The sequence below is a fragment of the Lolium perenne genome, chromosome 3 (genome assembly GCF_019359855.2).
Source record: "Lolium perenne isolate Kyuss_39 chromosome 3, Kyuss_2.0, whole genome shotgun sequence".
Classification (NCBI taxonomy): domain Eukaryota; kingdom Viridiplantae; phylum Streptophyta; class Magnoliopsida; order Poales; family Poaceae; genus Lolium; species Lolium perenne.
In genome coordinates this window covers 277730512-277743356 of record NC_067246.2, presented here as the reverse complement: position 1 = coordinate 277743356, position 12845 = coordinate 277730512, and positions in this window count along the sequence as shown.

Genomic DNA, 12845 nt, shown 5'->3' with positions numbered 1-12845 from the left:
CTATCGACAGAGCAATTGACGCCTTCAGTGATGGCATCCGACGTGAAAGCTATATAGAAGAACTTGGACGCAAGAAGCCCAAAACCATAACCAAGTTAATGGAAATCGCCAACAGCTGGGCCGTGATACGTCCCCGACGTATCCATAATTTCTGTCGTTCCATGCTTGTTTTATGACAATACTTACATGTTTTGCTTGCACTTTATAATGTTTTCATGCATTTTCCGGAACTAACCTATTAACAAGATGCCACAAAGCGCCTCTGTTTTCTCATTGTTTTTGGTTCCAGAAAGGCTGTTCGGGCAATATTCTCGGAATTGGACGAAATCAACGCCAAACCTCCTATTTTTCCCGGAAGCATCCAGAACACCGAAGAAGAGTCGGAGAGGGGCCAGAGGGCCACCACACCCTAAGGCGGCGCGGCCAAGCCTAGGCCCGCGCCAGCCTAGGGTGAGGCGCCCCCAGGTGCCCCCCTGCGCCGCCTCTTCGCCTATAAAATCCCTTTCGACCTAAAAACGCAGTACCAATTGACGAAACTCCAGAAAGACTCCAGGGGCGCCGCCGCCATCATGAAACTCCAATTCGGGGGACAGAAGTCTCTGTTCCGGCACCCTGCCGGGACGGGGAAGTGCCCCCGGAAGCCATCTCCATCGACGCCACCGCCTCCATCATGCTCCGTGAGTAGTTCCCCCATGGACTACGGGTTCTAGCAGTAGCTAGTTGGTATTCTCTCCTCCATGTACTTCAATACAATGATCTCATGAGCTGCCTTACATGATTGAGATCCATCTGATGTAATCGGTGTTGTGTTTGTTGGGATCCGATGGATGATACATTATGATTAGTCTATCTATAAAGTTTGTGAAGTTATTGTTGCTGCAATCTTGTTATTCTTAATGCTTGTCACTAGGGCCCGAGTGGCATGATCTTAGATTTGAGCTCTATACTTATTGCTTAGATTGTATCTACAAGTTGTATGCACATGTCACTGTCCGGAACCAAAGGCCCCGAAGTGACAGAAATCGGGACAACCGGAGGGGATGGCGGTGATGTGAGGGACACATGTTTTCACGGAGTGTTAATGCTTTGCTCCGGTACTCTATTAAAAGGAGTACCTTAATATCCAGTAGTTTCCCTTGAGGCCCGGCTGCCACCGGCTGGTAGGACAAAAGATGTTGTGCAAGTTTCTCATTGCGAGCACGTACGACTATATACGGAAAACATGCCTACATAATTAATAATCTTGATATTCTGTCTTAATGCTTTGATTCCTATCAATTGCCCAACTGTAATTTGTTCACCCAACACTTGTCACTTATTGGAGAGTTGCCACTAGTGTAGATCGCTGGGAACCCCGGTCCATCTCTCATCATTATATACTCGTTCTACATGTCATTGGAAGTAGTATCAACTATTTTCTGGTGCCATCACCTCTGTGTTATCGTACCGCTGCTGTGTTACTATTACTATTGCTCTCATATTACTGCTGCTTTCACATCACCCCTGTTGCTAGTGCTTTTCCAGGTGCAGCTGAATTGACAACTCAGTTGTTAAGGCTTATAAGTATTCTTTACCTCCCCTTGTGTCGAATCAATAAATTTGGGTTTTACTTCCCTCGAAGACTATCGCGATCCCCTATACTTGTGGGTTATCAAGACTGTTTTCTGGCGCCGTTGCCGGGGAGGCATAGCTCTACTCATAAGTTCACCTGGGGAGTACACTCTACCTCTCTCTCTGTTTTATTTTATTTTGTTTTGCTTAGTTTACTTTTGTCTATTTTATTTGTGCTTAGTTTATTTCTGTCTAGTATTATTTTGCGTAGTTTACTTATGCTTAGTTTATTTTTGTCTTGTTTTATTTGTCTCATATACCCAAAAATCCATAAAAATTTGAAAAACCAAAAAATTAAAAACTGCTGTTATGGGAGAACCTACAACCTACTTGGAGCTTATAGAATGTTATAATAATTATAGAAAATCAAGAGCTGGTGAAGTAATGAGTGCTATGATAGAAAAAGTGAATACAATTGCTAAAATCTTGCTTAAACGCCATGATATAAACTGTTGCTCTCAACAGGATACTAAACATCTTAAATTTCAATGTGGCTTTAGTGAGGAATTTTTAATTAAGAACTATAATCGGAATTGCTATATTCATTATGGGTTCGAAGAGGTAGAACAATTTGTCGTGTTTATGGGAGCCTCTGAGATAGAATCCTTCATGGTTAAGAATTATGAAACTTGTGCTGTTTGTAAGGACCTTAAAGATTATGTCTCTTCTATCCTTAATTGTTGCATAGAATGCTTCAGTAGGAATCCTTATATCCTTGATTATAAAGAGAGACACATTAATGCACAAGAATGCACTCACAATTTGCAGGAACCGGTGGAAGAAGAAATTGATGAACCTGAAAGCTCATTGGATGAAAAAGAGGAGGAAATCGATGAACTTGAAAGCTCATTGGATGAAAAAGAAGAGGAGAGTGACGAACAAAAGGAGGAAGAATGGATTAGCTACCCATGCCAACCTTCTAATGAGAGTAACTCTTTATCTCTTACACTATTTGATTGTCCTCCATGCTTACCGAAAGAGGTTGAATGTTATGTTCCTGTGGATTCTCTTGAAATAGTACCTATGAGTAAAACTTGTGAGAATAATTATGCTACTGTTATATATGATAATCCATGCTACTTTGATAAATCTTATGATAATGCTTTGTTTGTGCCTGAAGTCGAAATGCATGGTACTAAAGAATTTTGCTTGGCAAATGTTTATGACAAAGCTCTAGATGATGGTCCTATGTTACTTGATAATATTAATTGTACTATTAATGAAAATGGGATTGGAGAGTTCTTGACTTTATCTATGTGTCCCATATCTCTTGAGATTGATCAACTACCTTGTTATATTATTAATAAAAGTAAGTTTGAAAGTTTTAATTCCACTATTCTTGAACTTGATAAAAATTATGTGCTTGGAAATCATGAAAAGTATGCTGCATGTGATAGTTATATTGTTGAGTTTGTTCATGAAGCTACTGAAAATTATTATGAGAGAGGAAAATATGGTTGTAGAAATTTGCATGGTACTAATACACCTCTCTATATGCTTAAAATTTTGAAGTTACACTTGTTCTATCTTCCTATGCTTGTTACTTTGCTTTTCATGAACTTGTTTATTTACAAGATTCCTTTGCATAGGAAGCATGTTAGATTTAAATGTATTTTGGATTTGCCTCTTGATGCTCTCTTTTGCTTCAAATACTATTTCTTGCGAGTGCATCATTAAAACTGCTGAGCCCATCTTAATGGCTATAAAGAAAGCAACTTCTTGGGAGATAACCCATGTGTTATTTTGCTACAGTACTTTGTTTTATATTTGTGTCTTGGAAGTTGTTTACTACTGTAGCAACCTCTCCTTATCTTAGTTTTGTGTTTTGTTGTGCCAAGTGAAGCCTCTAATCGAAGGTTGATACTAGATTTGGATTTCTGCGCAGAAACAGATTTCTATCTGTCACGAATCTGGGCTATTTTCTCTGTAGAAAAATCATAAAAATATGCCAATTTACGTGCGTGTTCCTCAGATATGTACGCAACTTTCATTAGTTTTGAGTTTTCTGATTTGAGCAACGGAAGTATTTATTTAAAATTCGTCTTTACTGGCTGTTCTGTTTTGGCAGATTCTGTCTTTGTTTTTTGCATTGTCTCTTGTGGACTTTAAGCGAGATTTTCTAGACATAGAGGGCTGTAGCTAATGTTTTATTGAGTTCTTGCAATGTGCCACTACAGGACCAAGGTGGATTCAATTTTTTTGAGTACTAACCCCTCTAATGAAGTTTATGAGAAGTTTGGTGTGATGGAAGTTTTCAAGGGTCAAGAGAGGAGGATGATATATGATCAAGAAGAGTGAAAAGTCTAAGCTTGGGGATGACCCCGTGGTTCATCCCTGCATATTTCAAGAAGACTCAAGTGTCTAAGCTTGGGGATGCCCAAGGCATCCCCTTCTTCATCAACTTATCAGGTTTCTTCTATTGAAACTATATTTTTATTCGGTCACATCTTATGTGCTTTACTTGGAGCGTCTGTGTGTTTATTTTTATTTTTGTTTTTGTTTGAATAAGATCGGATCCTAGCAATCCTTGTTTGGGAGAGATACACGCTCCGCTTTTTCATATGAACACTTGTTCTTCGTTTTACTTTTAATGTTCAATGATAAAAGTTGGAAGCTACAATACTTATCTTTATTTGGTTGGAAGCAGAAAATGCCTCATATGTCTTGGATAATTTGATACTTGGCAATTGTTTTGAGCTCTCAAGTAGATCATAAGTTTTTGCATGTAGTTTAAATCTATTAGTGGAGAACTACCGTAAAGCTTGTTAAAATTGGTTTGCATAATTGATCTCTCTTAAGGTCTAGATATTTTCTGGTAAAGTGTTTGAGCAACAAGGAAGACAGTGTAGAGTATTATAATGCTTGCGATATGTTCTTATGTAAGTTTTGCTGTACCGGTTCATACTTGTGTTTGCTTCAAACAACCTTGCTAGCCTAAGCCTTGTATCGAGAGGGAATACTTCTCATGCATCCAAAATCCTTGAGCCAACCACTATGCCAATTGTGTCCACCATACCTACCTAATATGTGGTATTTCCTGCAATTCCAAAGTAAATTGCTTGAGTGCTACCTTTAAACAATTCAAAATGCTTCTCAATTTGTGTTAATGTTTTATAGCTCATGAGGAAGTATGTGGTGTTTATCTTTCAATCTTGTTGGGCAACTTTCACCAATGGACTAGTGGCTTCATCCGCTTATCCAATAATTTTGCAAAAAGAGATGGCAATGGGATTCCCAGTCCCAAATTAATTAACAAAAATAGACACTCCTCCATGGTATGTGATTGTTGGACGGCACCCGAAGGATTTGGTTAGCCATGGCTTGTGTAAGCAAAGGTTGGGAGGAGTGTCATCATAATAAAACTAAAATAAAAAGGCACTCCTTCATGGTATGAGATTGTTGGCAGGCACCCGAGGATTCGGTTAGCCATGGTTTGTGAAAGAAAGGTTGGAAGGAGTGCCACACAAAAATAAAAATAATTCATGGGAGCCGCTCTTTGAAAGTTTGTCTGGCAAGGGGGTTAGAGTGCCCACTACCATTCGTTGACAACAACAAACACCTCTCAAAATTTTACTTTTTATGCTCTCTCTATGTTTTTCAAAATAAAAGCTCTAGCACAAATATAGCAATCAATGCTTCCCTCTGCGAAGGGCCGTTCTTTTACTTTTATGTTGAGTCAGTTTACCTACTTCCTTCTATCTTAGAAGCAAACACTTGTGTCAACTGTGCATTGATTCTTACATACTTGCATATTTGCATTCATCATATTACTTTTTGTTGACAATATCCATGAGATATGCATGTTGAAAGTTGAAAGCAACCGCTGAAACTTTAATCTTCCTTTGTGTTGCTTCGATGCCTTTACTTTGAATTTATTGCTTTATGAGTTAACTCTTGTGCAAGACTTTTGATGCTTGTCTTGAAAGTATTATTCATGAAAAGTTTTGCTATATGTTATCTACTTGTTAGCAACTATAGATCATTGCCTTGAGTCACTTCATTCATTTCATATGCTTTGTAATAGTATGATCAAGGTTATGTAAGTAGCATGTCACTACAGAAATTATTCTTTTATCGTTTACCTGCTCGGGACGAGCAGGAACTAAGCTTGGGGATGCTGATACGTCCCCGACGTATCCATAATTTCTGTCGTTCCATGCTTGTTTTATGACAATACTTACATGTTTTGCTTGCACTTTATAATGTTTTCATGCATTTTCTGGAACTAACCTATTAACAAGATGCCATAGTGCCAGTTCCTGTTTTCTGCTGTTTTTGGTTCCAGAAAGGCTGTTCGGGCAATATTCTCGGAATTGGACGAAATCAACGCCAAACCTCCTATTTTTCCCGGAAGCATCCAGAACACCGAAGAAGAGTCGGAGAGGGGCCAGAGGGCCACCACACCCTAAGGCGGCGCGGCCAAGCCTGGGCCCACGCCAGCATAGGGTGAGGCGCCCCCAGGTGCCCCCCTGCGCCGCCTCTTCGCCTATAAAATCCCTTTCGACCTAAAAACGCAGTACCAATTGACGAAACTCCAGAAAGACTCCAGGGGCGCCGCCGCCATCGCGAAACTCCAATTCGGGGACAAGTCTCTGTTCCGGCACCCTGCCGGGACGGGGAAGTGCCCCCGGAAGCCATCTCCATCGACGCCACCGCCTCCATCATGCTCCGTGAGTAGTTCCCCCATGGACTACGGGTTCTAGCAGTAGCTAGTTGGTATTCTCTCCTCCATGTACTTCAATACAATGATCTCATGAGCTGCCTTACATGATTGAGATCCATCTGATGTAATCGGTGTTGTGTTTGTTGGGATCCGATGGATGATACATTATGATTAGTCTATCTATAAAGTTTGTGAAGTTATTGTTGCTGCAATCTTGTTATTCTTAATGCTTGTCACTAGGGCCCGAGTGGCATGATCTTAGATTTGAGCTCTATACTTATTGCTTAGATTGTATCTACAAGTTGTATGCACATGTCACTATCCGGAACCAAAGGCCCCGAAGTGACAGAAATCGGGACAACCGGAGGGGATGGTGGTGATGTGAGGGACACATGTTTTCACGGAGTGTTAATGCTTTGCTCCGGTACTCTATTAAAAGGAGTACCTTAATATCCAGTAGTTTCCCTTGAGGCCCGGCTGCCACCGGCTGGTAGGACAAAAGATGTTGTGCAAGTTTCTCATTGCGAGCACGTACGACTATATACGGAAAACATGCCTACATAATTAATAAGCTTGATATTCTGTCTTAATGCTTTGATTCCTATCAATTGCCCAACTGTAATTTGTTCACCCAACACTTGTCACTTATTGGAGAGTTGCCACTAGTGTAGATCGCTGGGAACCCCGGTCCATCTCTCATCATTATATACTCGTTCTACATGTCATTGGAAGTAGTATCAACTATTTTCTGGTGCCATCACCTCTGTGTTACTGTTACCGCTGCTGTGTTACTATTACTATTGCTCTCATATTACTGCTGCTTTCACATCACCCCTGTTGCTAGTGCTTTTCCAGGTGCAGCTGAATTGACAACTCAGTTGTTAAGGCTTATAAGTATTCTTTACCTCCCCTTGTGTCGAATCAATAAATTTGGGTTTTACTTCCCTCGAAGACTATCGCGATCCCCTATACTTGTGGGTTATCAGGCCGATGGCGAGGACAACGTTCGAAAGCCACGACAGCGCAGTGACGACGAAGAGGACGACCAGCCGAAGCATGATTCGGGTGGTCGAAGGGATCGCAACAAGAGAAGGAAGAACCGCAGCTACGATGACAATAACTTGGTGGCCGCTGGTTACTCTGATCGGCAGGATGATCGGTACGATGACAGGGGAGATGATCGGCAGGACGGTAATCGGAACAACTCTAGGAACCGTGGCAACTATAAACCACGACAACAGAGAACTCCCGAACTACCCTACGCTGAGCAGATCAACACCCCCTGCTACCTGCATTCATATACCGATTCTAAGGATGGTAAAATAAAGTCTAGCCACCTGCTCAGGGACTGTCGGTAGTTCATCGATATGCATAAACTCATCCAGCAGGCAGGCCAGCAACAGCTACCACCGCCACCACCACCACCTCCACCGCAACATCAGGTCCAACAAGCTCAACCTCATCAACCCAACGAGGCATTTCCACCACCACGTGGGCAGATGAGTATGATTCATAGGACAGGCGTCTCTAGGAGAGAAATGAAGAAACTCACCCGAGAAATCAACCTGGCAGAAAGCGTTATGGCGAACATCCCTGAGTACGTCGAGTGGTCGTCTCAGAATATCACGTTCAGCTGAGCGGATCACCCGATGACTATACCAAAACCAGGACACGCCGCCCTAGTGGTTGAAGCACAGATAGGAGGGTTCAAGATGAGCAAAGTCTTCATGGACGGAGGAAGTGGACTCAACCTGATATTCCTTGACACAATTCAAAGTATGGGGATCACCATGAGAATGTTAGAAGAATCAGACACCCGCTTCCATGGGATTCTCCCTACTTCACCAGCGTACTCTCTTGGCAAAGCGTACCTGAATGTCGTCTTCGGCAAATCCGACAATTTCAGGAAGGAAAAGATCGAGTTCGAAGTCGTGAACTGGGAATCACAGTATCACGCCATACTCGGGAGACCAGCTTATGCCAAGTTCATGGCTGTGCCGCACTATGCATACCTCAAGCTGAAAATGCCTGGGAACAACGGAACGAACATCACAGTCCATGGAAGTTTCTCACGCTCGGACAATTGTGATCGTGAGTTTCAAAGGCTGGCTTTGCAAATTTTGTGCCACAACTAGAAACTGTCGACCCTCCGCCCAAGCTGACGATACGAGAAATCAAGGAGGAAAAACATGACAGGGAAACCAAGAAGAAGCCAGCCAACCTTGCTCTTGAAGCCTCGGCAGCAAAAGCTTCGGCAGAACAAGCTTCGGCAGTTGCCGATGCAGAAGATATAGGAGGCAGCAAGGCACTGACAATTGCTGCCCAAGCCCCTGGCGAAATCAACAACGCTGCAGCAACCACTAGCATGACGAAGAAATTAGAAGATGCTGCTGAAGATGAGAAGAACCCCTTCCTTGATAAAGCACTTCCTTAGTCTTTGAATTTTTTCCCTTTACTTTACACAGGGCCTCCCTTTTTCGCCCTCTAGTTTCGTATTTACCCTATCAATGAGCACTTAAGTTTCGATTCTTGTTAAGCATTGCAGTAATTTAAAGCATCTATGACCGCGCCACCGTGAACCTTGCTTACAAGTAACGGTACAACGTAACGCGCAGCAGAAGATCGCGCCCCAAGGGAAAAACCTATACGAGTGCTGCAAAGAAAAGCAAGGACATTAATCCTTCCCTCTGCTTCAGATGCCTCTACGAGTGCCGCAAAAAGCAAGAGTTTGGAAAACATAAAACAACCCACGTTCGATATTTCACTTATGGAAATATCAAAGAACAACGGGCTCATTGGCAGAATCATTGCACCCGAAATATTCGGGAGTGACTGTCGAAACTTACAATCGGTTCAAAGCAAAGTTGTGCATACAACAGGTTTAGCAAAACCTGCAACGCGAGCTGATCACTCATAATGATTTGCTGACCAACCAGTATACATACATATAACGGGCAATTAAGATTTGCTCCTTCAAAAATTTGCCAACGGCACGGTAAAAGTACACATTCATGTATTTACCAAATAGCAAGTTTCGGCTTAAACAATCCTAACACTTGGATAGATTAGCCAATGTAATTCATTTTACAACAATAACTTTACACCCTAACGTCACCCTTGCGGAGTTTCCCTTTCTTCAGGTGCATTTGACTCCTCCGCAAGCCTGTCGACAATTATATTGGCGGGCACTAAAACCTTCGGCTACAGTTCTTCAAAATCACCAGTTGCGTTGGCAATAGATAGCAAACATGCTGAGGGATAACGAGCAAGCACAAGGGCAAGCGTACACTTGGCCCCTGCGAAAATCTGAGCTCGCACCAAGTCCCGAACCTTCTTGGCGTTTCCAAACTCGGACATCAAAGTCAAAAGCGTGGGGGGAACTGCATTCAAAGGAAACACTGTCTTCCAAACCACCCTCATAGCTTTGTAGCACTTATCAAAGAATTGGTGGACTTGTTGGACCCGATCCTGAAATTTTGCAACAGCCGAAGCCTTCGAGTGATCCCGCCAGAAAATCTCTTCGGATGAGGAAAGCTGGGTTAAAGCATGCACTCGCTCGTGTATCCGCTTGTTCTCTTCCGCACGGTTCAACGCTATGACTGGCAAAAGAATCAGTAAAGAGTCAGACGAGGTGTTGTTGACAAAAGGGCAAAGGAATCAGGAAACTTACAGTTCAAACTCTCAGTAGCTTTATGCAGCTCAGTAAGAGTGTACCGCTCCACGTCGGCTGCAATCTCGCTCTTCTTATTGACAATAGCGGCTAAGGCATAAGTGCTGCGCAGGTCCTTTTCCATCTGCGTAATCCGATCCTTCATACGCTGGATCCGATCACTTTCAGGAAGGGCACCCGAAGAGTCGTCAACAAATGAGGGCACTGGGAAGACCTGCAGGAAACACTGTTACAAAAGGATGATGGACATGGTACAGCTGAGCATCCGAAATAACTCCCATCGGGAGAAGTACAAGAAGAAATATCATAACAGAAGTGTGCTAACAACATTGCTAGCACGGAGTTTATTACAAGCATAAGTTTTGCGGCAGAACAATGTTTCACATCAGCTCAAGCATAAGTTTGCTACAAGAATCAAGGGGCTTGGGTCTGAGTCGATAAACTGGGTCCAGCCGACGATTTCCTTGATGAAACTAGTTCAAGGAGCTGGCGGGCACAAGTAAGGGCAAGCGCTTTAAAGGCGCTTAAATCAACAAGCTGCCCGTCTTGCTCTTTCGGCAGCTCCTTGGTCATCCCTTCGATGTCACCCTTAAAGCCGTAACCCATCATAAGCTGGAAGGCAAGGACAGCACCATAAGTGCACGATGTACGCTTGAATACCTCGATAACCTCCTTGGTGTCAACCGCGAAGGTATCGACCAGCTGCCCCAGGGTCTTCACCTGCTTGATCTTGGGGAAAATCATCGAGTGCATCCATGCTAGGGCACCCTTCCCCTTTACAAGAAGCTCCCGTGTAAGCTGGTGAGAGGCAAGAATCATCGACACAGCATTTGCTGGAGAGTTGTTTGGAACTCTGTCCAGGGCATCAACAGGGATATTCGCCGCTTCTGCAAGGAAAAGAAAGGAAAAAAGTACATTGGCAAAAGGATCGAATCCATAAGTACATCAATCGACAGAGGTGTATAAAAATTACCAAGTAAGGCCAAAGAAGACTGACGAAGGACTTCATCCTTTTCGGCTACCCGATCTTCAGCCATCAGCCTGGATGCTTCCTCCTCCTTCAACTTCTCTTTCAGCTTGCCCAGTTCCACCTTCAGAGAGTCAACCTCTTGGCGAGCCTCAGCAGCTATCTTGACTGCGCCATCCAATTTCAAGGAGGAAGATTTGACTTCCTCTTGCAGCCGAGCCTTGTCAGCTTCCAGAGAAGTGAATTGGGAGGCGAAGGCCTCCAAAGAGGAAATAACGCCTCGCAAGTCCTTAAGAAAGAAGGATATTTTACCAGAAATTGTCAAGAAAAGCACGCTCCAAGAGATTTGCATCGCAGTTAGAAAGAGACTTACTGAAGGAGGAGTCGCGGTGGCAGCAGTTGGAGAGACGTCTTTCCCTTTGGAAAGGGAAGAAGCAGTCGATGCTTGAGCCATAGGGGAAGCCTTAGGAGCCGAAGCTTCGGAAGCCACTACGACCGGCGAGGCAGCATCAGATCTGGCTTTTTTAGACGGAGGCTTGATAAAGCCTTCGTCACTGCAAAGGTGAAAGGTCGACAATGGTTATAAAAAGAGTAAGAAAAATAAAAGGGCGAAGTATAACTACAGAAAAGAAACTACTTACATGTCGAAAAGATCATCTTCATCGGCAAAGCCGCCGGTTGATCTCTTCACAGGTGAAGCCCTGGCCTCCTCCGCAGCTGCATCAACAAAGGTATCTTGATCAGCGTCGTCATTACGCATTGATCCATCTGCGACACCAGCGTCATCGGCTGAGGAGGGAAGGTCGGTGTGGGCAACTTCAAAATCTATTGGACCATTGTATTCATCCTCTAGGCCTGTATGCTCGACGGTGCGAAAATCTACGGGGATTGAGGAGCCTCTCCCTTCAGATGTATCATCTGGTGAATCATGCATATTTCCAGAAACTACGGGGATCTGTCGAAGAAAATAACAAGTAAGAACAATGGTAATTATGTCGTTTAAGAAAAAACAGCATAATAGGAACATGAAGAAAGAAAAATACCTTTGATGGTGGATGGTCAGCGTCAAGGGGAGCATAAGAAGAAATCAGCGGAATCGAATCTTCCTGGTTAAAGGAAGTAAGGCGACGGACTTCGTCAAGCAACTCCTTTTCTGACAGATCAGCAGCATTGATCCTGGTTTCATCCTTTGGGCCTGAATACAACCACATCGGGTGAGCTCTAGCCATGACTGGCTGGACCCGATGTTTCAAGAATAACGATGCCACCTCTGTGCCGATCATAGTTTGACCGTCAGCCTCTTTGATTCGAAGGAATTTGGCGAATAGTTCTTCGGCTGTTGCTCTTTCACCGGATGAGAGAATATTCTTCCAGGAATTCTTGGGCTTGGCTTCGGAGACATCAGCAAAGCAAGGAAGCCGAGACTCGGCTGACAAGGAGTCCTTGATATAAAACCATTTCAGCCTCCACCCTTGCACGGACTCTCTCATTGGGAAGTTGAAGTAATTGACCTCCGAACGAGCTACAAACCCCACTCCTCCAGTGACAAAGTATCCATTACTGCTGCTGTATCTCTTCACATAGAAGATCTTTTTCCACAGCCCAAAATGAGGTTCGATACCCAGAAACGCCTCACAAAGGGTGATGAACACAGCAACATGGAGGATTGAGTTGGGGGTAAGTTGCCATAGTTGAATTTCGTACGTCCGCAAGAGATGGAGGAGGAATCCATGAGTAGGAAGTGAAAGGCCTCGGTGAAGGAAAGATAAGAACATCACAGTAAAGCCAGCAGGGGGATCAGGCCGAGAAATCGCACCTGGAAGGATCACATCTCCCACATCGGAAGATATCAATCCTAGGCTTCGGGATCTCTTCTCATCACGCTTGGTGACGGTTGATGCTACCCAGTCTCCGGGCTTGACCATTGAGCTCAC